This window comes from Felis catus, chromosome A2 (genome assembly GCF_018350175.1).
Source record: "Felis catus isolate Fca126 chromosome A2, F.catus_Fca126_mat1.0, whole genome shotgun sequence".
Lineage (NCBI taxonomy): Eukaryota > Metazoa > Chordata > Mammalia > Carnivora > Felidae > Felis > Felis catus.
In genome coordinates, this window is record NC_058369.1 from 137,397,815 (window position 1) to 137,421,231 (window position 23,417).

The following is a 23,417-nucleotide window of genomic DNA, read 5'->3' on the forward strand; positions in this document are numbered from 1 at the left end:
TGAATGATTCATTGGACCAGATGGATCTAAAAGATATATTCAGAACACTCCATCCTAAAAGAATACACATTTTTTTCCAAGTGCACATTGAACAATCTACAGAGTAGATCATATATTAGGCCACAAAACAAGTCACAACAAATTCAAAAAGATTGAAGTCCTACCATACATGTTTTCTAACCACAACACTATGAAAATAGAAATCAACCACAAGAAGACATCTGGAAAGAACACAAATTTATGGAAGTAAAATAGCATGCTACTAAACAATGAAGAGGTCAACTGAGAAATAAAAGACGGAATAAAAAAATACCAGGAGGCAAATGAAAATGAAACCACCACAGTCCAAAATCTTTGGGATGCAGCAAAAGCTGTTCTAAGAGGGAAGTTTACAGTGAAGACAGGTCTACCTCAAGAAGCAAGAAAAATTTCAAACAAACACCCTAACCTTACACCTAAAGGAGCTAGAAAAAGAACAAACAAAACACCAAACCAACAGAAGGAAGGAAACAATAAAAATTAGAGCAGAAATAAACAAAATAGAAACCAAAAAAAAAAAAAAAAAAAGTAGAGCAGATCAATGAAGCCAGGAGCTGGTACTTTGAAAAGATCAGCAAAATTGGTAGAACTTTTGGCCAGACTCATAGTAAAAGAAGAGAGAGGACTCAAATAAAATCAAAAATGAAAGAGGGGAAATACAACTGAAACCACAGAAATACAAAGGATTATAAGAGAATATTATGAAAAGCTATAGGCTAACAAATTAGACAACCTGGAGGAAATAGATAAATTCCTAGAAACATACAACTTCACAAAACTGACTCAAGGAGAAATATAAAATTTGAACAAACTGATTACTAGCAGTAAATTTGAATCAATGATAAAAAACTCCCAACAAACAAAAGTCAGGACCAGATAGCTTCATAGGTGAATGAAGGAGGAGGAAGAAGTGGAGGAGGAGGAGGGAGGAGGGAGGAGAGCTTCCAAATTTATTCTATGAAGCCAGTATCACCCCAAAACAAGATAAAGGCACTACAAAAAAAGATAATTGTAAGACAATGTCTCTGATGAACAGAGATGTAAAAATATTCAAGAAAATATTAGCAAACTGAATCCAACAATATATTTTAAAGAAAATTATTCACCATGATCAAGTGGGATTTATTCTGAGATAAAAGGGTAGCTACGTATTTGCAAATCAATCAACATGATGTCACATCAACAAGAGAAAGGATAAACACCATATGATCATTTCAATAGATGCAGAAAAAGCATTTGACAAACTACACTATTCATGATAAAAACTTTCAACAAAGCAAGTTTAGAGGAAATATACCTCGACATAATAAAAGTCATAGATAAAAAACAAAAAATGAAAAATACAGCTAACATTTTAATCAATGGTGAAAAATGGAACTTTTTCCTAAGATCAGGAGCAAGACAAAGCTTTCCATTCTCACTACTTTAATTAAACCTGGTATTGGAAGTCCTAACCACAGGAATCAGATTAAATAAATAAATAAATAAATAAATAAATAAATAAATATCTAGCATCCAAACTGGTAAGGAAAAAATAAAACTTTTTGCAGTAGACATGACACCATGTATAGAAAACCCTAAAGACTACACCAAAAACAAGAACAAAAGAAAAAGGAAAAGAAAAAGAAAAAAAACCCACACTTCTAGATCTGATAAATGAATTTAGTAAGGTCACATGATACAAAATCAATATACATAAATCCACTGCATTTCTATATACTAATAACTAAGTAGCAGAAAGAGAAGTTAAGAAAACAATCCCATTATAATTACACCAAAACCAATAAAATATCTAAGAATAAACTGAACCAAGGAGGTGAAATACCAATACTCTGAAAACTAAAACATTGATGATGAAAGAAATTGAAGAGGATACAAACAAATGGAAAGATATCCCATGCGGGTTGGAAGTACAAATATTGTTGGAATGTCTATACTATCCAAAGCAATCTACAGATTTAGTATAATCCCTACCAAAATAACAACTGCATTTACCACAGAACTAGAACAAATAATCTTAAAATTTGTATGTAACCACAAGACCCCAAATAGCCAAAGCAACCTTTAAAAAGAAAAACAAGGCTGAAGGTATCACAATCCCAGATACCAAGATACACTACAAAGCTGTAATGATCAAAAGAGTATGATAGTGGCAGAAAGTAGGCATGTAGCTCAATGGAGTAGAATAAAGTTCACTGGGGTGCCTGGGTGGCTCAGTTGGTTATGTGTCTGGCTTCAGCTCAGGTCATGATCTCACAATTTATGGGTTCGAGCCCCGTGTCAGGCTCTGTGCTGACAGCTCAGGCCTGGACCCTGTTTCAGGTTCTGTGTCTCCCTCTCTCTCTGCCCCTCCCTTGTTCACGCTCTGTCGCTGTCTCAAGAAAAAATAAACATTAAAAAAAATTTAGAATAAAGTTCAGGAATAAGTCCACAATTATATGGTCACAATTAATCTTCAACAAAGGCGAAAAGAAAATGATTTTTTAGTTGACCCATTCATTATTTAGTAGCCTGTTACTTAACGTGCGTATATTTGTGTTTTTTTCTTTGTTTTCTTGTGGTTGATTTCTGGTTTCATAGTGTTGTGGTTGGAAAAGATACATGTTATGAGTTCAATCTTTTTAAAAATTTTTTGTGGCCTAATATATAATCTATTTGGAGACTTTTTTCCTGTGAATTTGAAAAGAATGTGTATTCTACTGTTTTAGGATGGAACATTCTGACTATATCTGTTAGATCCATCTGATCCAATGTGTCATCCAACGCCACTATTTCCTTGTGGATTTTCTGTTTGGATGTTGTTTCTGTTTATGTAAGTGGAGTGTTAAAATTTCCTACTGTGACTATTATTACTGTCAATTCCACTATGCTTGTTATTAGCTGCTTTATGTATTTCTCTTCAACAAATGGTGCTGGGAAAACTGGACAGCCATAGGTAAAAGAATGAAACCAGACCACTTTCTCACACCATACACAAAAACAAACTTAAAATGGATTAAAAACCTAAATGTGAGACCTGAAACCATAAAAATCCTAGAAGAGAGTACAAGCAGTAATCTCTCTGACATCAGCTCTAGCAACATTTTTCTAGAGGTCTCTTGAGGCAAGTAAAAGTAAACTATTGTAGAATAAATCAAAATAAAAAAGCTTCTGCACAGCAAACAACCAACAATTGAAAAATAACCTAGTGAATTGCAAATGACACATCTGATAAAGGGTTAGTATTCAAACTATATAAAATAAGTTACACAATTCAACACCCCAAAAAAATAATCCAATTAAAATAGGCAGACACATGAACAGACATATCTCCAAAGACAACATACAGATGACCAACAGAAATATGGAAAGATGGCCAACATCATTAATCATCAGGAGGATGCAAACCAAAACCACAATGAGATGTTGCCTCACACATGTCAGAATGGCTAAATCAAAAACACAGAAAACAAGTGTTGGTGAGCATGTGGAGAAAAAGGAAACTTTGTGCTCTGTTGGTGTGAATACAAACTGGTGCAGCCACTGTAGAAACCAGTATGGAGGTTTCTCAATAAATTAAAAATAGAATTACCATACAATCTAGTAATTCCACTGCTAGGTATTTACCCAAAGGATACAAAACACTGATTCAAAAGATATTTGCACCCCTGTGTTTACTGCAGCATTATTTACAATAGCCAAATTCTGAAAGCAACTCAAGTGTCCACCGATAGAGGAATGGATAAAGAAGATGTGGTACACACACACACACACACACACACACACACACATTGGACTATTACTCAGCCATAAAAAGGAATGAAATGTTGCCATTTGCAACAACATGGATACATATAAAGGGTGTATTGTTAAGTAAAATAAGTTCAGTCATAGAAAGACAAATACCATATGATTTCACACATATGTGGAATTTAAGAAACTGAACCAATGAACAGAGTAAAAAGACAAACCAAGAAAAAAGCTCTTAACTGTGGATAACACACTGATGCTTACCAGAGGGGATATGAGTGTGGGATGGGTGAAGTAGACGAAGATATTAAGAATACACTTATTATGATGAGCAGTGAGTAATGTACAGACTTGTGGAACCACTCTGTTTTACACCTAAAACTAATGTGTCACTGTATGTTAACTATTCTGAACTCAAAACAAGCAAATAAGTAGAAAAAAGTAAAATAAAATATAAGCGGAATAGGAAAGTTTGAAAATATATAAACAATTTAAATTTTTAAGAGTTATGGTTTTCTATTTTTTTAAGAATTTTTTTTTTTGAGAGAAACAGAAAGTGAAAGAGAAAGAGAGCACGAGTCGGGGAGAGGAAGACAGAGAGGGAGAGAGGGAGAATGCCAAGCAGGCTCCGCACTGTCAGCACAGAGCCTTATGCAGGGCTTGATCTCACAAACTGTGAGATCGTGACCTGAGCTGAATCAAGAGTCATGCACTTAACCAACTGAGCCAGGCACCCAGATAATTCTAGATTTCTAATTAGGTAATTACTTGCCATAACAATACTGGAAAGAATTTTTCCCTGTGGATGGAAACAAAGAGCTTGCCCTTCTAATAAAATCTTTCAGAACTGCACGGAGATTTTTGAATGGATATATTATCATGCACTCCCAAATTTTTAGGAAGAATCATTTGAGGGGCAGAAGTTATTTAGGAGTAACATCACTAACTTTCACCGTGTCCAAGTTCTAATTTTTTGGAAATTACTGACATACAGAATTGAGTTTATTGATGGAAGGACACAGTGTACTTTAGGTAATTATTGTGCAAAAATCATGAGAACAAATAATCTAGTAGAAAAACTGAACTGACATTGTGTAAAGTACGTGAACGAAGAAACTCATGGTATTTAGTTGGGGAGCACTATAATTAAAAGCATAGTGAGAAAAAAGAATTTAGATAGAATCCAGAAATTTTATTTGTATTTCTTGATAGGACAAAAATACATAGTGTATACAAAATCTTAATAACATTTATTTTGCTCTTTCCTAACTGTCTAGCTCCCCAAATTCCCTCTTCTCCCAGAGATTCTCACTACCCAAATTTGGAAATATCAGGATTTGGACTTACGTAGGAGTTCACAAACCCGTGGTTTCTTTCCCTTTTTTTTTTTTTTTTTTTTTTCTATATATCCTCCTGATCAGTCTTGGTATACCTGTATGAGATAACTGATAACTGTTGTTCCCAATTCTCTTCTTCTCTTTCATTTCTTTAACTTCACTTTTAGTTCTAAACTTTCTCTATTTCATTGAACATGTAAGTAATTCATCTCTTTTTCCCTGAAGGCATTTCCTTGGTGGAGGGGGCCTTTCTGGAAATCTTGGGTCTAGGACATGGGAAATTCTTGGAGGAAAAGACAGTTCACAGTGACATTTAATCCCCTCTTCCTACTGTAAATGGAGCCATCCTCCTCCCCATTATAATATATGAACATTTAAGAGAATAATGTCTTAAGAACCAAAATGCCCTCTTTTATGGACCATGCTGTTACACTGAAGGTATGTTAAGGACTCCCATCTCCAACTTTCCCTGGATCTGGGGTCTCCTGACCAAATTCATGCCTCTTTTTCCCTCCACTTACTTGACCTCTTTAACTGCAAGGCTCTGTCAGGGAAGGAGCTATGATGCAGCATTACTGTGAGTGACAGTTTCTTGGGTGTCTTAGTACAGTACTAGCTGATTTGGTTCCTAATGGCAAATCATCCTTTCTCTCTTCAGTCCAAATAATGTCCAAAAACATCAAGAATTATTCATTTCTGAATTTATGTTAACCTTATGACCGGTGTAGTTCCTGGTCTCCTAACTGTGCCCTCCAACCCTGGTGGCACATTGTGATTGTCTTCTCTCATTAAAATACAAAGGCCCAACTCTCTTCACTATGTCAATAATGCTCTTTATAAATTGTGGTCACATAACTCTCAGTTTTCTTTGTGAAGACAAAAAAAACATGTAGAAGCCATTTATGAAAAAAAGAGGAAAGCAAACAAATGAAAGCTCATTTTTCTCTCCTTTTTTTGTTTCTGTGGGGTTTTTTTTGTTTTTTTGTTTTTTTTGTTTTGTTTTTTTTTTTTTTGAGAAAGAGCGAGAGACTGAGTGAGGGAAGTGCAGAGATAAAGGGAGAGAGAATCCCAAGCAGATGCCACACTCAGTGCAGAGCCTGACAGGGCGGCTCAAACTCATGAACCATGAGTTCATGACTGAGCTGAAATCAAGAGTCTGACCTTAACCAACTGAGCCACCCAGGCACCTCTCTCTGACCTTAACCAACTGAGCCACCCAGGCACCTCTCTCTCTGCTCTTCTTGAAACATTTTTCTTCCTTCTTCTTGACAATCTTCAGGTACAACATAATCCCTTCCCTGAGAAACCCTCAGAAAATATAATGTAAACTTTCCCTTTTCCACATTTTTCTCATATGAAACACTCCATGGGGATCTTATCTTTTCCATCTTTCCTCCTTCCTCTTCTGGCCCCAGGATAGTGATGATGAGGTAAAGCATGTGGGGACTGTACTCAGTCTTGTTGCTCCCACCATTATGTATAAACCTTTCTTCTAGATCTAAAGCCAGAGGTGCTGATTTGAGAAATTTCCCAACTCTTAAAGGAAGTCTTCCACTAAGAAGCATGGCCTGGATGGGTTTGAAGTCCTAATACTTCTTTAGGTGTGTTCCTATTATGATTTGGATATTATGTGTCATTCCAAAACTCATAGGTTGAAACCTAATGCCCAGTACCTCAGGAGATGACTTTATTTGGAAATAGGGTAGTTGAAGATGCAGTTAGCTAGTTAAGATTAGTTCATACAGAAGTAAGATATTTGCTTCAGATTTTATTGTTTTTTTTTTTAAAGAAAGGAAATATTACAAATACAAATAATACCAGTTGGTCTCCCAACTGTGCCCTCCAACCCTGGTAGCACATTGTGGTTGTCTTCTTTATTTTATTTTATTTTTTTTAATTTTTTTTAATGCTTATTTATTTTTGAGACAGAGACAGAGCATGAACAGGGGAGGGTCAGAGAGAAGGAGGCACAGACTCTGAAACAGGTTCCAGGGTCCGAGCTGTCAGCACAGAGCCCGACACGGGCCTTGAACTCACAGACTGTGAGATCATGACCTGAGCCGAAGTCGGCCGCTCAACCGACTGAGCCACCCAGGTGCCCCTGTGGTTGTCTTCTTTAATTAAAATACAAAGGCCCAACTCTTTTCACTATGTCATTAATGCTCTTTATAAATTGTGGTCACATAACTCAGTTTTCTTTGTGAAGACAAAAAAAAGTAGAAACAATTTATGAAAAAAGAGGAAAACAAATAAATGAAAGAGCAAGAGAGTGAGTGGGGGAGGTGCAGAGAGAGAGGGAGAACCCCAAGCAGGCTCCACACTCAGTCCAGTGTAATAGCAGATACAAATAAAACTTTGTCACTATTAATTTTTTCTCTTTTATTCTGGAAAAGTAGCCACAATCTTAAAGTTGGCATATATTGTTTATGTTCATATTTTTTAATATAACAACCATCAAATCAGTATCTATTGAGTTGTACTACATGCCAGAAATTGTTGTAATTATCTTGTATTATCCACATGCCAGAAATGTTTTAAATATCTTATATTATCATGTAAATTCAATAAACTGGAAAATATAGTATCCCCATCTTACAATAGGAGTGAACAACATCCTTAAGAGAGCAAGCAGCTATCTGAAGTCACATAGACAGTAAGGGCTGGAATAGAATTTGATCCTAGGCATTTTGCCTCCAAAAATCATGTATTTTAAATACTGTCTTACATAGTCTGACACATAGTATATATGCATATACCTGTAAACCACTCATGATGCTTTTTTAAGTTTTAAACACTTATATGTGATAATATTTTGCAACCATTTTCTTCAACCTGCTTTTCAGTCAACATTATGATTTAGAGATTTATGCATATTCATACAAATAGCTCTATTTTATCTGTTTCTTAACATAGACACTAATGTTTCTCAGTGTTTTGGGAGTTTTCTGCACCCTGGAAAAATGCCTCATATGACTTAGAATGGGTAAGTTAAGGATAAATATGAAAAGATAAATAAAAAGAGGTGGGAACAGAGACCCTGTAGGACATCAGATTCATTTTCAGAATAGTAAGAGAAGACTACATACAGGGTGCCTGGGTGGCTCAGTCGGTTAAGCATCTAACTTCGGCTCAGGTCATGATCTCGCGGTTTGTGAGTTCTAGCCCCACATTGAGCTCTGTGCTGACAGCTCAGAGCCTGGAGCCTGCTTCACATTCTCTGTCTCCCTCTCTCTCTGTCCCTCCCCTGCACTCTCTCTCTCTCTCTCAAAAATAAATAAACATTAAAAAATAGTACACATAACAGTTGAGGATCTAGACATTGTGCCATTAAAACTGACTATGTCTGCATACATATCTCTTGGAAAGTCTTTGCACATCATCAGATGCCTGAATATATTTTGAAGAAAACTGCTATAGATGATTGATAATCTTCAGCATTATCCAAGATTTTTGTTCTTTTTTAAAAAGATTTTTTTAATGCTTATTTTTGAGAGAAAGAGAGAGAGAGACAGAGAGAGCATGGGTGGAGGAGGGGCAGAGAGAGAGGGAGACACAGATTCCAAAGCAGGCTCCAGGCTCTGAGCTATCAGCACAGAGCCCAACGTGAGGCTCAAACCCACAAACTGCGAGATCATGACCTGAGCCGATATCAGACGCTTAACCGACTAAGCCAGTCAGGTGCCCCCAAGATATTTTGTTTTCAACAAAAATCTATCTATAAAACTTCAACTAAATATGTGAAGATATTTATAGGAATGGCTTATATGAAAAATCCGTATGTAGTTCTAATGAATTTGGATTTAGTTATCTAGCCAGTGAGTAAGCAAAATTCAATGTTATCTCTATTTTCTTCCATTTGTTTTGATTCATTATTTTTCAACCACATTTGTGGTATATGTCAGTAATACATGCAAAATCTTATCTTAGATGGAGGATGCTTTTGTCGAGAAAAGAAACCAGAGGGAAAAAGAACCAATGTGAATGCTAGGATGTAACTCAGGCAAAGTAATATTAGGTATACACACCTGGGTAGTAGTGTTTGAAACTGGAAGGTTTGAAAAATGTTTAAAAATACACAAAGAGTTTGACCAGTTTTTTATGGTGTGAGTGCAGGAAGGAATCATTAATGATTCTTAACCTTACTGAAGAATTGCATGTGTGAATCAAGTTTATAATGCTTTAAAGATGAGTTGTAGGAGTCCAAAGAGAAAGATATATGGTATCAGATTGAAGGGGTTAGGGAAAGATTCATTGCAATGAAATTTACTTTCAAGATGGATAAGGGTATATTTGTATTAAAGATTATTGTTGAACCTATTTTCCTTATCAACAGGAATCATGTATAATTTCTCTTGCAAATTATATAGATTGTATAAAGCTTGGAAAGTATGTAAAAATATACAGAAGGAAATAGAAAGTACTGGTATGCTCTAGAGATACATGTACATATGCACACGTGTGAGTGCACACACACACACACACACACACACACACACACACATGAGAATACAGTGGAAGCAGAAATAAGCATAAGAAAGGCACAGAGGAACTAAAAATAAATCTAAAGCACATTTAAGCAGTCTAATTTCCCTTGTACACAGAGATTCTAAAAACTGAGAGAAGTTAAGCTGGAAAGAAAAACTGACATCATGATGATAGGTGATGGAATTTCTTCCCCACTTTGTTATAAATATGAGACCACAGCAGTTGTTGAAATATACAGAGTAAATGAACATTCACTTTGGAGAGATATAAAGTAAGAAGGGATAAAGGCTTAAAAAATGAGGCCAATTAGGAGAACATTAAATGATCAAGGAAATAGGCATGAGGACTTGAAGTAGAATGCTATATTTGAAAGAAGAGAGAAAGAATTGGAAAAGATTAGCCTTGGTGAGAGAAAACCTGACAGGATGGATTATAGTTGGGTAGATAAAAGAGAGGGGAGAGTATTAATGATCAGTGTTTCCATCCTGGGTAAGTTGGTGAATTTTACTAAGCTTTTGGAGAAGAATCATATTTCATGAGATAAAATGAAGTATTCGGTTTTGGTTGCAATTTTCTGCTGCTTATGCGCAAACGGTAGATATGCTGAAGGATGAGTGAAACATAAGCTCAGAAGAATCATTAGAAATAGGCATAGACACTCATTCAAAAGGAGATAATGGTAATATAAATTATAAACTTGGAAAATGTGAGATTTCAAATTTTTAGGAGTGTAGAGAGAAGACTATGTTATCAATACTGAAACTTAACAGCCCATAAGGTTTAGGGAGTAAAAAGAATTAATTGTGGTAGAAGGAATAGTCACAGAGGTAAGTAATGTAAACAGTTCTTACATTTTAAGATGAAGTTGTTGGTCAACCACAAGTATTGTTAGGAGGTTATGGGAGAAGAAGGTCATTTGATCTAGCCATCACATTTATGGTATATTTTGCATTCAGCAAGATTTTCATGATCAAATCATAGAATAGTCAAACACCAAAGGGCTGACACACATATGATCCTAATGAGACTTTTCTTCAGTGATACAACCAACATTAGATCCATTTGGGAAATGGTACTCCAGGTGCATAAGTTGCCGTATTTCCATTTTGGCCCATTAATTAATGTCCCACATGTTGGGAGTTTTCTAGAAAAAGACCAATTGTCGCAAATATTAATATGCCCTTTGAATAGGCATATGAAAATAAAATGTAGTTTTGAAAGACTGGCTGTCACATCAACATTGCTAAATTTGTTTTGCATAAGAAGATCTGACTGTTACGTTATTTCAAGTTGAACATTATTCTAAAAGAAAGTTTTCTGAATTCCAGCTTTAATATAGTTACTCTAATTATTCAAAAGATTTAGGTTTAATTTATAATACTTTAATATTGTAATTAATTAGAATTTTTGAAGTACATATTAATCATTTAAATGAGAAAATTACTGAACACATTCATTTAAAAAATATTTCAACTTACTACTAGTTTGTTATTTATTATTATCTGAAGTCTCCACTATTAAGATACAAGTCCAAATACTGTGAAGTCAACTTGACTAAGTAGAAAATATTTAGGATAAATTGCTGAATTTTTCTAGAACATAGATTTTCATAGTAGATTAAAATATGGTACTAGTATTAGGAAATTCAGTTGTTGAACAGGTACAGTCATAAAACAATATTAAATTTACTTTTACAGTGCAACCACTCTAGAAGTGGTTTGGCAGATTCATATAAATTTAAGCAACATTTACATACAATCCAGCAATCCCTTTTTTAGGTATTTATCCAACATAAATGAAACTTAATGTTCAAGCAAAAATCTTCCCAGAAAATTTATAGTAGTTAGACTCATTATTGCCAAATTATGGAAGGAAAAAGTAAATGAATAAGCAAATGTGATATATCCAAAGAATGAAGTATTTATTCAGCAATGATAAAGAACAACACCTTGATAGATGCAACAGCATAGATAAATTTCGAATGCATTAGGCTAGTGAAAAAGCCATATTCAACAGGCTACCTTTAACATGATTTCAACTATATGATATTCTGGAAAAGGAAAAACAGTATGAACAACAACAAAAACACATAAAAACAGATCAGTGATTATTAGTAGTTAGAGGTGGGTGTAGGGATTGAAACACAGATAGGTAGGCTGCAATATTTTGGAGTGATGGAAGGGTTCTGTATCTTCGTTGAAGTGATAACTACACTTCTGAGTACTTTTACCAAGACTTACAGAGCTACCTCAAAAGTATGAGTTTTACTTATATAAATTATACGCCAGGAAAAGAATATTGTCTTTTACTAAAATTATCCTAATTGCCAAAATTTTCCTTTAAGAAAAAAATGCTACACTTAAAATATCTACATAATATATCATAGTGTATATTTAAATGCCTTATTATTTTAACAAATTCAATTTAATATGTTATCAGATATTATACATTTTTTCTGATATGTAAAGATTTTAAAACCAATGAATACATGTTTGTGGTCATTATATAAAAGTAGTTACTATTGTCTAAGAGACCATGGGGTGGCACAGTGAGAAGAGCAGAATGTTTATAGTTAGAGACAAATGATTTAAGTCCCAATTCTGAGACATATTTGCTGTGTAGCATTGAAAGAACCATTTTGCCTTTCTGAGACTCAGTTTCCCTTAAAAGGAGTTAAAATACTCACATTGATTTTTGTAGTAATTAAGCAAGATAGTATAATCTAAGACTCAATAAAAATGTTTCCCCAAAACCACTTGCCCCCTTTTCTTTAAAATTGTTTTCTGAAGAGATTTTAAAATTCTATGAGTTTATAAGTTATTGGAAATGCTTCTGTATATCTTTTAAAAAGGCCTGGAAATATGGACAAACATAATATTTACTATGAAAGAGTCATTTGTAGCATAGTTTTTTCAAATAAAATATTAACCTTGACAAAATTTATTTTAGCTAACTGGTTTATCTTGGTAAGCTAATATAATTTAGCAGCTTTTGACTGCAAGGTGGTAACTGTAAAGTCTAAGTTTAGGAATGGAAATTTAAATATATGCTTTAAATAACTATCCACAATTGTAAGTGAACAGAGATTTCTGATCTCGGTATTTTTTTTCTGAAACTACATTTTAAATTTTCTGTTACTTATTAAGAGAAAAAAGAGTCCCTAAAAATGACTAAATATTCACAATGTTTTAAGTGGAACTATAATATACTTTCTACAAGAATCTCACAAACTCTTTTCTCCATTTCCGTTGCCTTGAGGAAAAGCTTTGAAGAAACAGGCAGCAAACTCAATGTAATACCTCTAGGACTGCATCCAGGGAATGTGAAATGCTAAAGAAGAAGAGAAGTGGTAGGAGGTAAAGTCAGGGAGATATTAGAGAGAAAGGCTATATAGAGAGAGAACATGTCGGATTTTGGTGGTCATTTTAAATAATTTGGCTTTATCTCTTAGAGATACAAGAAGCCATTTTATTGGAAGCATTTTATCATCATGGCGGCTGTCATGTTAAGAATAGACTCTTGGGGAACAAATCAGAGAGGCCCGTTAGGAAGCTATTAAAATAATTTAGGTGAGAGAGGGTGGTGCCTTGACCAGGAAGATTTACAAGATTAATCAGTTACTGAGGGGAAACTACATGGAATAACTAATGAAAGGTTTTTTTAATGATCATATAAGGAAGTAGATGATGTGGGAGAATACATTCATAGGGGGAATCAAGAGGCTAGAGAAATATAAGACATAAAAATACAGGAATCATCATTAAATACTAGATGCTTCTATGCAGGTAAGTAACAAAAAGAAAAAAATAAGACAAAAATATGCAGAACATATTTCACAATGAGTGTCACTTCAGGAAACTTGCCTACCATAATTAAAAAGTGACAGACACTCTTACCCACTAACATGGCTTCAGTCAGGTCAAGCTGTCCAAATGGCATGGCTCCCATCAATATTGCCAGATTCATGGGCTATGGGGGCCAATCCAAGATGGTTTTGAGGATTATTCTGAGGATAGAGAAAGTTATCAGGAAACAGTAGCAAAGTATGTTTTTCCCTGAAGATTTCCAGAGTGACTTTTGCAAAAACTTTCGAATGTCTGTGAAAATATACTGAACCATGTTCTGTTCTGTTTCTGAACAGTTTAAACCCCTTGAGACCTGTAGGAATTGCTAACAAGCTCTTAGCTGTCTCCATTGCACCATATCATTTTTAGAAAGACCAATTTGTTGCATCTCTGGGCAATGTACTCTACACAAATATCTCTATTTTATGTTTCTTTCTAATTTGTCTCAGCATAGCCTGTGAACTATTGAAGTTCTTTGGCCTCTATCAGGTAGAAATAGGAAAGTCAAGATGCTCTATTTCAAAAACATGATTTTCCCATTAGTTTCAAGCTGTTTCATATTCTGTTTTAGGAAGTTTTCTAGTGAAAGGTGAAGACTATTTATAGCTATTAAACTGCACAATTGTTGCAGCTGTTCATGGTTAATCTAAAAATTTAAAACAAGTGAGCTTTTTAATGTTTGTAATGTATTATAATTGTATGTAAACTATATCTCCGTTATTTCTGTAACTTTTCTATTTTTTAAACTCTTTAATGAAAAGTAAAATATGATCTAAAATTAATTATTTTTCCAAAAATTAATGAGGATGGAAGCATTCTATAACATAATATATGAAAATCTTAAACCCTTTCATTAATAAATATTAAAAGTGTAAGTGAATGATATTCCTAGATCAAAAATAGTATGATGATAGAAAAACAAGAGAAACAAAAAGAGCAAAAGAGTCAAGAATGAAGCAAAAATTTAAAAATGTAGAAAAGAAAAAAATCAACAATGTAGAGATAAGACAGCTGATATAAAATTACTAGATAAAAATTATATTTTTTAGAAAATTTTTACAAAAAATACCAATAACTAGATAAAGAAAACATAAGTTATCAGAAAGGATAAGAGGGGAGTAATAATGAAAATTGAATACATATTTTTAAAAATCTTAACATTTTTCTGCAAAATATTTGAAAGATGAAATGGGAACTTTCTAGGAAACTATGATTTCAAAATTGACCCTACTGTGTGGAAAACTGTAATTCCGTGATTCATAGGGGCACATGTACTCCAATGTTTATAGCAGCACTATCAATGATTTATTACAGTAAGAGGATAGAAAGAAAATCAGCAAAGGAGAAAGGCATATGAAAAAAAACTCTAGATGAAAAGAGGTACAAGTTTCCAAGAGTTCTCTTGCAGTGGACTCACACAGGCCATACTTAATTCCCTCAGCAACAAGTTTTGACAATGTTTGTGAAATCTTGTCGATCAGGAAAGCCCATCAGGGACTTAGTATCCAGGGTTTCCTAGACAGGCTGGTTACACATGTGCATTCTGTCCAGCATTTATCAAAATTCTAGACTCCTAAATGAAAATAATGTAAACCCCATTGCTTGTGCAGAGAATTTAGGCAGTGATCATCCATTAAATCAATGGTGATCCTCCCAAAATCCAAGTTCCTAGATGCCAGCAAGGGTCACATTTATAGGCAGGTTTTTCAAAGAATAGCAATTTGGTCTGCTACGTTAACTCTTTTTACACACTATATTAACAGATCTAAGGAGAGAATTATCTAGTAGTTTCCAGAGATGATGGAAAGACATTTGCTCAATTTATAACTGTTCCTGGTGGAGGAAAAAAGAACTCAAGAAAACAATATTTGATATTTAATTTTTAACATAACCCATGTAATTATGTAATTTATATAATCTTAACCCTAAAACCAGAATCTTGCTAAATGCAGTAACATGAGTGATATTTCCAATAAGATTTAAAAAAAAGGAAAAGTAAAGGGTATCCTACTCTTCACATTAATATTCAACACATTGTTGACTGTTAGCCAATTCAAAAGTCCAAAACAGAAAGCACTGGCTTCAGATTGTTTAATTAGTGAATTCTACCAAAAAATTAAGGAATTATACCAATTCTCTACAATCTCTTTCAGGAAACAGAAGCAGAGGGACTACATGGATCTCATTGTTTGAGGCTAACATTACTCTGATACCAAAAGCAGACAAAAACACATTATAATAAAACTCTAGGTCAATATCTGTCATGAACAAGGATGTAAAAATTCTCAACAAAATATTAACAAATGGAATCCAACAATATGTAAAAAGAATTTTACACCATGACCAAATGGAATTTATCCTAGATATGTAAGGCTGGTTCGATATCTGAAAATCCATAACTGCGATCCTTAACATCAACTAAATGGAAAGAAAAATCACATGATCGTATCAATATATGCAGAAGAATTATTTGACAGAACTAACAGCTGTTCATGAACATTACTCTCAGTAAACAAGGAAGAGAGGCATACCTTCCTCAACCTGATAAAGTTTATCTGCAAAAAACCTATAGCTAACATCATAATTAATGCTGAGAAATTCAGTGTTCCTGCTAGTGCAATAAGACAAGAAAAAGAAACAAATGGTATACTGATTTAACAGGAAGACATAAAACTGTCTTTGTAGTGACATGATTGTCTATGTAGAAATATGAAAAAAATGACAAAAAAACCTCAAGTTAGTAGGCTATTACAGTAAGGTTTCAGTACACAAAGTTAATATGCAAAATATTTTTCTATAGTGGGTGCCTGGGCGGCTCAGTCAGTTAAGCAATTGACTCAATTTCAGCTCAGGTCATGATCTCACAGTCATAAAATTGAGTCCTGCATCAGGTTCCACACTGAGTGTGGGACCTGCTTCAGGTTCTTTCTCTCCCTCTCTCTCTGCCCCTCCTCCACTCATGATTTTTTCTCTCTCTATCTCAAAAATAAAGAAATATTTAAAAAATATATTTTCTATATGCCATCAATGAACAAGTGCAATTTGAAATTAAAAGCAACACCATTTGCACCAAAAATGATATACTTATGAATAAGTCTAACAAAATATATATAAAATCAATATAAGGAAAACCCAAAAAGCTCTGATGAAGGAAATCAAAGAACTATAGAGATATAGTGCATGTTCATGGATAAGCATACACAATAATGTCAAGATGCCGGTTTTTCCAAACTTGATCTATAAATTTAATGCAATCCCAGTCAGAATATCAGAAAATTGTTTTGCGGATATAAAAAAAAATGATTCTAAAGATTGTATGGAGAAGCAAAGGAACCAAAATAGCCAACATGATATTGAAGGAGAAGAACAGATAGAGGACTATGGTAAGGGGCTCCTGGGTGGCTCAGTTGGTTAAGCATCCAACTTCGGCTCAGGTCACTATCTCGCTGTTCGTGAGTTCAAGCCGTGTGTCGGGCTCTGTGCTGACAGCTCAGAGCCTGGAGTCTGCTTCAGAATCTCTCTTTCCCTCTGTCTCTGCCCCTTCCCCACCCATTCTCTGTCTCTCTCTGTCTCTCAAAAATAAATAAATGTAAAATATTTTTTTAAAAAGCTACAGCAATCAAGAGAGTGTGGTATTTGTGGAAGAACAGATAAGTAAAATTAGAACAGACTTTAGAGCTTAGAAAAAGAGCACCATAAATATAGTTAACTACTGTTTCACAAAGAATCAAAGACAATACAGTGGATCAAAGGTATTTTTCCTTTCGATTTTGTGAACAAAAACTATTTAAAAAATAAAGTCTTAAAAAAATCTTCAAAAAGTAGGCAAAAACATAAACAAAATTTATAGAAAATGCAGAGAGGGCCTTGCATACATGAAAAGTTATTTAATTTTTCATATATAAGGGAAATGTAAAATTTACACTGAGATATTTTTCACTTACAAGACTGGCAAAATTTAGATAAACTATGAGATATATACGTAGATCAATAGATAAGTAGGTAGACAGATGATAGATACATAGATACATACATACATACATAGAGATATTACAGCTCACTCTGTGGTAAGGCTGTGTGAGAAAAAAACCACTCCTATGAATTACTGAGGCATGCCACATGCCTAAGGAAGGGAATTTGGTAATATCCAACTAATCAATGTATTTCCTTTGAACCCAGTAATCTCACGTCCACAAATTTAAATAGGAGATACAACTTTATAAAGTTGTATCTTTATTATAGTGCACAATTAAAAAAAATAAGCATACTTCATTTTCCTTCATCAGAGACTAATTAAAAAAATAAACATAAAAACTATTTTATGAATTTGAGCAAATATTTCAAATAAAAATTTAAATGAAATTGGACTATAAGAAAAGCACTTAAATATGATAAACTTTACCAAAATTTAATTGTATACATCATAATAAAAGCGAAGCACTAGTCATGAATATCAAAACCAGGAGTAAGATATTGGTACCTCTACTTAACACAATATTTTTAGCGTATTCTAAATATTCTAGCCAGTTTAGTAAGAATAGAAAATTGAATTAGTAATATAGATACCATATAAAAAGATAAGTTATTATTTTGAATAGCAGATACTTAGAGAACCTAAGCAACTGGAGACAAATCAAACCTCAGATCACACAAATTTCTCTGTGCCTCCAACTACCCTGTCTGCTATTCTGAGGATACCAAAATATCTTCAAGGGATTTCTTATAACCTTCAGCAGTATTAATTAAATACACAAGATTGATGGAAATAAGGAGAAATCTCTGAACACGTGAAACAGGTGATAACGCTATGCCTAAAATCAAGAGTGGTCATTTGTTTCACAAAACAAACTAATAATAATTCCAAAATATTGTTTCAGTATAGCTACAACTGCATTTAAAGCTAAATCTTAAAAAAAATTAAAATATTAGGTAATTAAAAATGCAACTTTTGTCTCAGTTTTCTGAATTTTTCAAAGAAGATTTTTAAAATAAATGTAGATTTCACATTGTAAAAATAATGAACTCTTCAGTTATAAATAAAATATGTATACTATTTTCACTGCAATATTTCTTAAATTAGATAACTTAAAAAATTTATGCTTTAGATAGCATAAAATAATAGGTCAAGTTTGTGCTAATTTGCACGTTTTATTATTAATGGTGAATAAGCAGCAATGTTCTTTACTTTCGTATCCTTTGGGATTGTGAATTATTTTTTAAGTTGTTATTGTTATAGGTAGACAAATTAAATGCCAAATTACATTGCTCTAGTTATTTAAGTGTATTCATCCAAAATCAGTTGTACTTTCCTGGACAAATGAATTATGAAACCAAAGATTTGAATAGGCAAAATGACTAGCCTATTGTTCTACCTAATGATCAATATTATGTAAAATATATTTTATTTTGTTCATTGGGCACTTTTTGAATTTTTACCTCTTAGCTGTAGAGCATAAAAATGTTTCCTATTTTATTAAAGTATGCGGATCTCTTTGGAATTAGATTCTTTAAACAATATGACATTTTAATGAGTATGACATATGAGCCCTTACAAGCCTGAATTTCAACAGATCAAGTTAAATTAAATAACAGAGACAGGTACCATATGGTAAGCTACCTAGGAGAAATTACAGTATACTGCTATTCATATTGTAATGATTTTTTTTATGCTCACTGTTACAAGAAAAGAAGACAGAATAAGGAATCATTATGAACAAAGAAAAAAGCATGGTAGAGGACATTTTTAGATTCAACTAAATCTACCTCCTTTTGTGTTCTTTTAAGCATTTGTGAAAGGCTAATATGGCTAGAATATGGTAAAATCATAGTGAATATAAGAATCTTCTTGGTCTTTATACCTCCAGTATTTCTTCTCATTACTGCCAGAATTATTTTATAAGATAGAAATCTACTTTAAAAATGCAGAAGACCTTTGTCTTGTTTTTAAGTAACCTTTCCTACCTCAATTGGTATGAATCTCTTCCTCAGCCCTTCTTATACCAGAATATGGACTCAAAACACTCCACACCCCCCTCATTTTCTGAAAAGGTCATGACTCAAGTCTTTGATTTTGCAGATTCTTCTTCTTAAGATTGCCTTTCCCATCTGCATTAGTTTCCAATTGCTGCTTTAACAAACTACCACCATAAATTCAATGGCTGAAAACAACACAACTTATTGTCTTAAAATTGCAGAGAAGGCTGAAATGGTTTGGTGGGGCTGTGAAACACTGGCACCTTCTGAGACTGTTACCTTGGACTTGTCTTTTCTTCTTTCATTCTCTTTTCCAAAGGTATAACCTTCCCTTTACCCCAAACCCTGGCCATGAACTTCTTGCTTGAGGACATTGAAAACTAACTGATTTGAAAATGGAAAACCAAGAACCAATTCTCAATATACCAAACAGGCTTTTATTTCAAAGGAGTTCATTTCAGAGGGAAAATGGGTCAAGCTTGAAAAGGCAATATACATGGATCCTACTGGTAAATGTAGAACTTGGGAACTGTAAAAAGTACCACCAGAAAAAGGGCAGTTGAATGATGGTATGGCAGTTATCTCACCCCTGAAAAGAACTTGTGATGAGTGCCTCATTCTGGGGAAACAGTTCTGACTGCCCATAGGAGGCTAATGCCTAGAATTACCCCCCAGTTCTCTTGGATGATCATGAAAACCCAGAATCAGCTACTCTTCTGGAGTTTGAGGATGAAACTGGCTATGAAGCTGATGTTTTTCAGTATTCTCCAGCTCTCTGTATGGATCCAGGTATGTCAAATTGTACACACACTTCATCACAGTGACTTAATGGAGATGATGCTGAAAATGTAAGACTCAAAGCAAATCCAGAGATGAAGAATTTGTGTAAGTGGTGTCTTTGAAATGATCTCCTTAAGAGACTTGACACTCTGGTAGCTGAAGAACTTCTGACAGTGGATGCCAGAGTCAATCCCTATGTTCTGGTGCTGACACATGCAAACACAAAGCCACTTAAGGTATCCTTTTTGACATTTTAAGGCCAAGGAACAGTGACCATGTTTTTGTAAACAAAATCACCAGACCACCTTCATTAAGAATTTTCATTCAGCTTAAGTTTAATATATATTTGAAATTATTTTTTTCACAAAATTAAAGCAGTGGAGAATGAAAAAAAAATCCACAAGTGGAGTGGTATCTGAAACAATGACAGAACATAAATATTAATTAGATCCTGGGAAAAAGCCAAAAAAAGGTGAGGTCATGTTCAAGGACAAAGATTATTTGTCAAATCTGATTCAGTGCTAAGCTAGCATTGAGAACAGAACAGTTATGGGAAATATTTTCGATGCTAGTAGACAAGGAGGTATATAGGCTCTGAAGTGAAAGGGAAGTTAATGTGAAAGAGAGGCACCTGTGTCATTCTAGGATTATTGCCTAAAATAAAGTTGATGAAGAATGGGAACAGGGCCCTATCATCAGCTTGGGTATAGGAAGGATACACAGAAACTCATTTATTAAGACAGAGAGGTATTTTGCAGCTTGAGAGAATGGAAGAAGTCACAAGCATCTTCGGAAGGTATATAATAGTAAACACATATTCCAAGCCTTCTCTTATGCATGGAAGCTGGCAACAATCTCAGGAAACATTAACCTATAATAGGAAGCCTTGAAGACAATTTAGACCTTTGAGATCCTAATTCATAAAAACAAACAAAACAAACAAAAACTACTTGATATGTATGACATCTGGAATTACCTCTTAGATTTAACACTTTTTTCTACTGATTTTTTAATTTAACACAGTATACCAGCTTACCATTCTTAGATGATTATTGACCACCAGACTTCATTTTTGAACAATTGAATCTCCCCTTCTAGGCATATTTGAACTTCACGGTAATTCACAGTTCCTACAATTAACTATAAATGGGCCAAGCCTCTACTGTTACTTAAATTCTAGTGTCAAATTCAGACTCCTTCAGGGAGATTGAAACCAGTCAGGGTATCCTAGACAGCAGTCCGAAAATAGTTGAAAAAGATCTTTTTAACACTCTTCCTTATGTCAAAACTAGTGTTTTACCTCATGCAGTTCTAACACCTGTTTGCACCTAAGACTACTTATTTGTGGTCATCTTTTCTGCCACAGCATTTATAATTCCAGTGGGCCTCTTATTTTTTCAAGGAAAAAGCAGAAGTGGTCTAGGGATGTTTTTATGTTCTGTGGACAATGGATCAGACAAATAATTGACCAATATAGAATAAATAAAACTCTAGAATCAAACATTTACCAGGTAGAGTTCTCTTAAAATTTAATTGAAACAGTTGTTTTGTCTGACCAAGCAGATCAGAAGCAAAATAAGGCATCTCTCAATTTCAGTCTCCCTTTGCATACAAGGTATCACCCTTACACAAAATAATTTGTGTTCTAATTCACCTCCTTATAAGTCTGTGGACTATTAATAGAGACTTCTGAGTAATAGAAATAACAATTTTACTTAGGTAAGCAGATTATATAAAATTAATAGTAATTCTTTGAACTACAGTTGAAATAACTTACAGATTCTGTGTCTCCCTCTCTCTCTGCCCCTCCCCTGCTCATGCTCTGTCTCTCTCACTCTCCAAAATGAATAAATGTTTAAAAAAATTTAAAAAAATCTCCTAGAAGAAAACATAGGCAGTGATTTCTTTGACATCAGCCATAGAAACATTTTTCTAGATGTATTTTCTCAAACAGAAATAAACTATTGGGACTATACCAAAATAAAAATATTTTTCACAGTGAGAAAAACTATCAACAAAAAGACAAAGGAACCTGTTGAATGGGAGAAGATATTTGCAAAGAATATATCCAATAATGGGTTAATATCTAAAATATATAAGTAATTTATATAACTCAACACCAAGCACAAATAATCTGGTTAAAAATGGGGCAAAGGATCTGAATAGACATTTTTCAAAGAAGACATACAAGTGGCCAACAGACACATGAAAAGATCCTTACCATCACTTATCATCAGGGAAATGCAAACCAAACCCACAATGAGATATCACCCCACATGTGTCGTAATGACTAAGATAAAAAAGACAAGAAATAACAACTGTTGGCAAAGATGTATAGATAAAGGAACACTTGTGCACTGTTGGTGGGAATGCAGATTGGTGCAGCCACTGTGTAAAACAGTATGGAGTTTCATCAACAAATGAAAGGATAGGGTGTGTGTGTATGTGCATGTGTGTGTGTGTGTATAGTGAAATATTTTTCAGCCACAAAAAGCGAATGAGACCTTGCCATTTGCAACAACATGGATGGATCTGGAGGGTATAATGATAAGTGAAATGCTAAGTGAAATAAGTCAGATGGAGACAGACAAATACCATATGACTTCACTTGTATGTGGGATTTAAGAAACAAAATAAGCAAACATACAAAAAAAGACGAAGAAAACAACAGAATTTAAATACAGAGAAAAAACTTGTGGTTGCCAGGGGAGAGGAGAGTGAGAGATGAATGAAATAAATAAATGGAATTAGGAATACATTTATCATGGTGAGCACTGAATAATGAATAAAATTGCTGAATCATTATAGCATGTACCTAAAGCTAACATAACACTTTATGTTATACCTCAATATTTTTAAATACCAATAAATCAAGAAATAATAAAAATATAACATGACCAAAAATCTCTTAGCAAACTAAGAACAGAAGAAAACATTTTATTCTTACAATACCATCTAAAATTACTATAGCAAATCACAATGATTAGTGTGTGTGTATATATGTATATATATATATATATACATATATACACACACACATTAATATATATGTATGTGTATATGTGTATATATCTCAGTCTTCTTATTTATTTTAATTTTTTTACATTTATTTATTTTTGAGAGACAGAGACAGAGCATGAGTGGGGGAGGGACAGAGAGAGAGGGAGACACAGATTCTGAAGCAGGCTCCAGGCTCTGAGCTGTCAGCACAGAGCCAGAAGGCAACATG

At 33.9% G+C, this 23,417-nt stretch overlaps 1 pseudogene; it reads left to right on the forward strand.

Moving 5' to 3' along the window:
* The first annotated feature begins 19,796 nt into the window (after window positions 1-19,796).
* LOC109497297 lies at window positions 19,797-22,064 on the forward strand (annotated as a pseudogene).
* The last annotated feature ends 1,353 nt before the right edge of the window (window positions 22,065-23,417 follow it).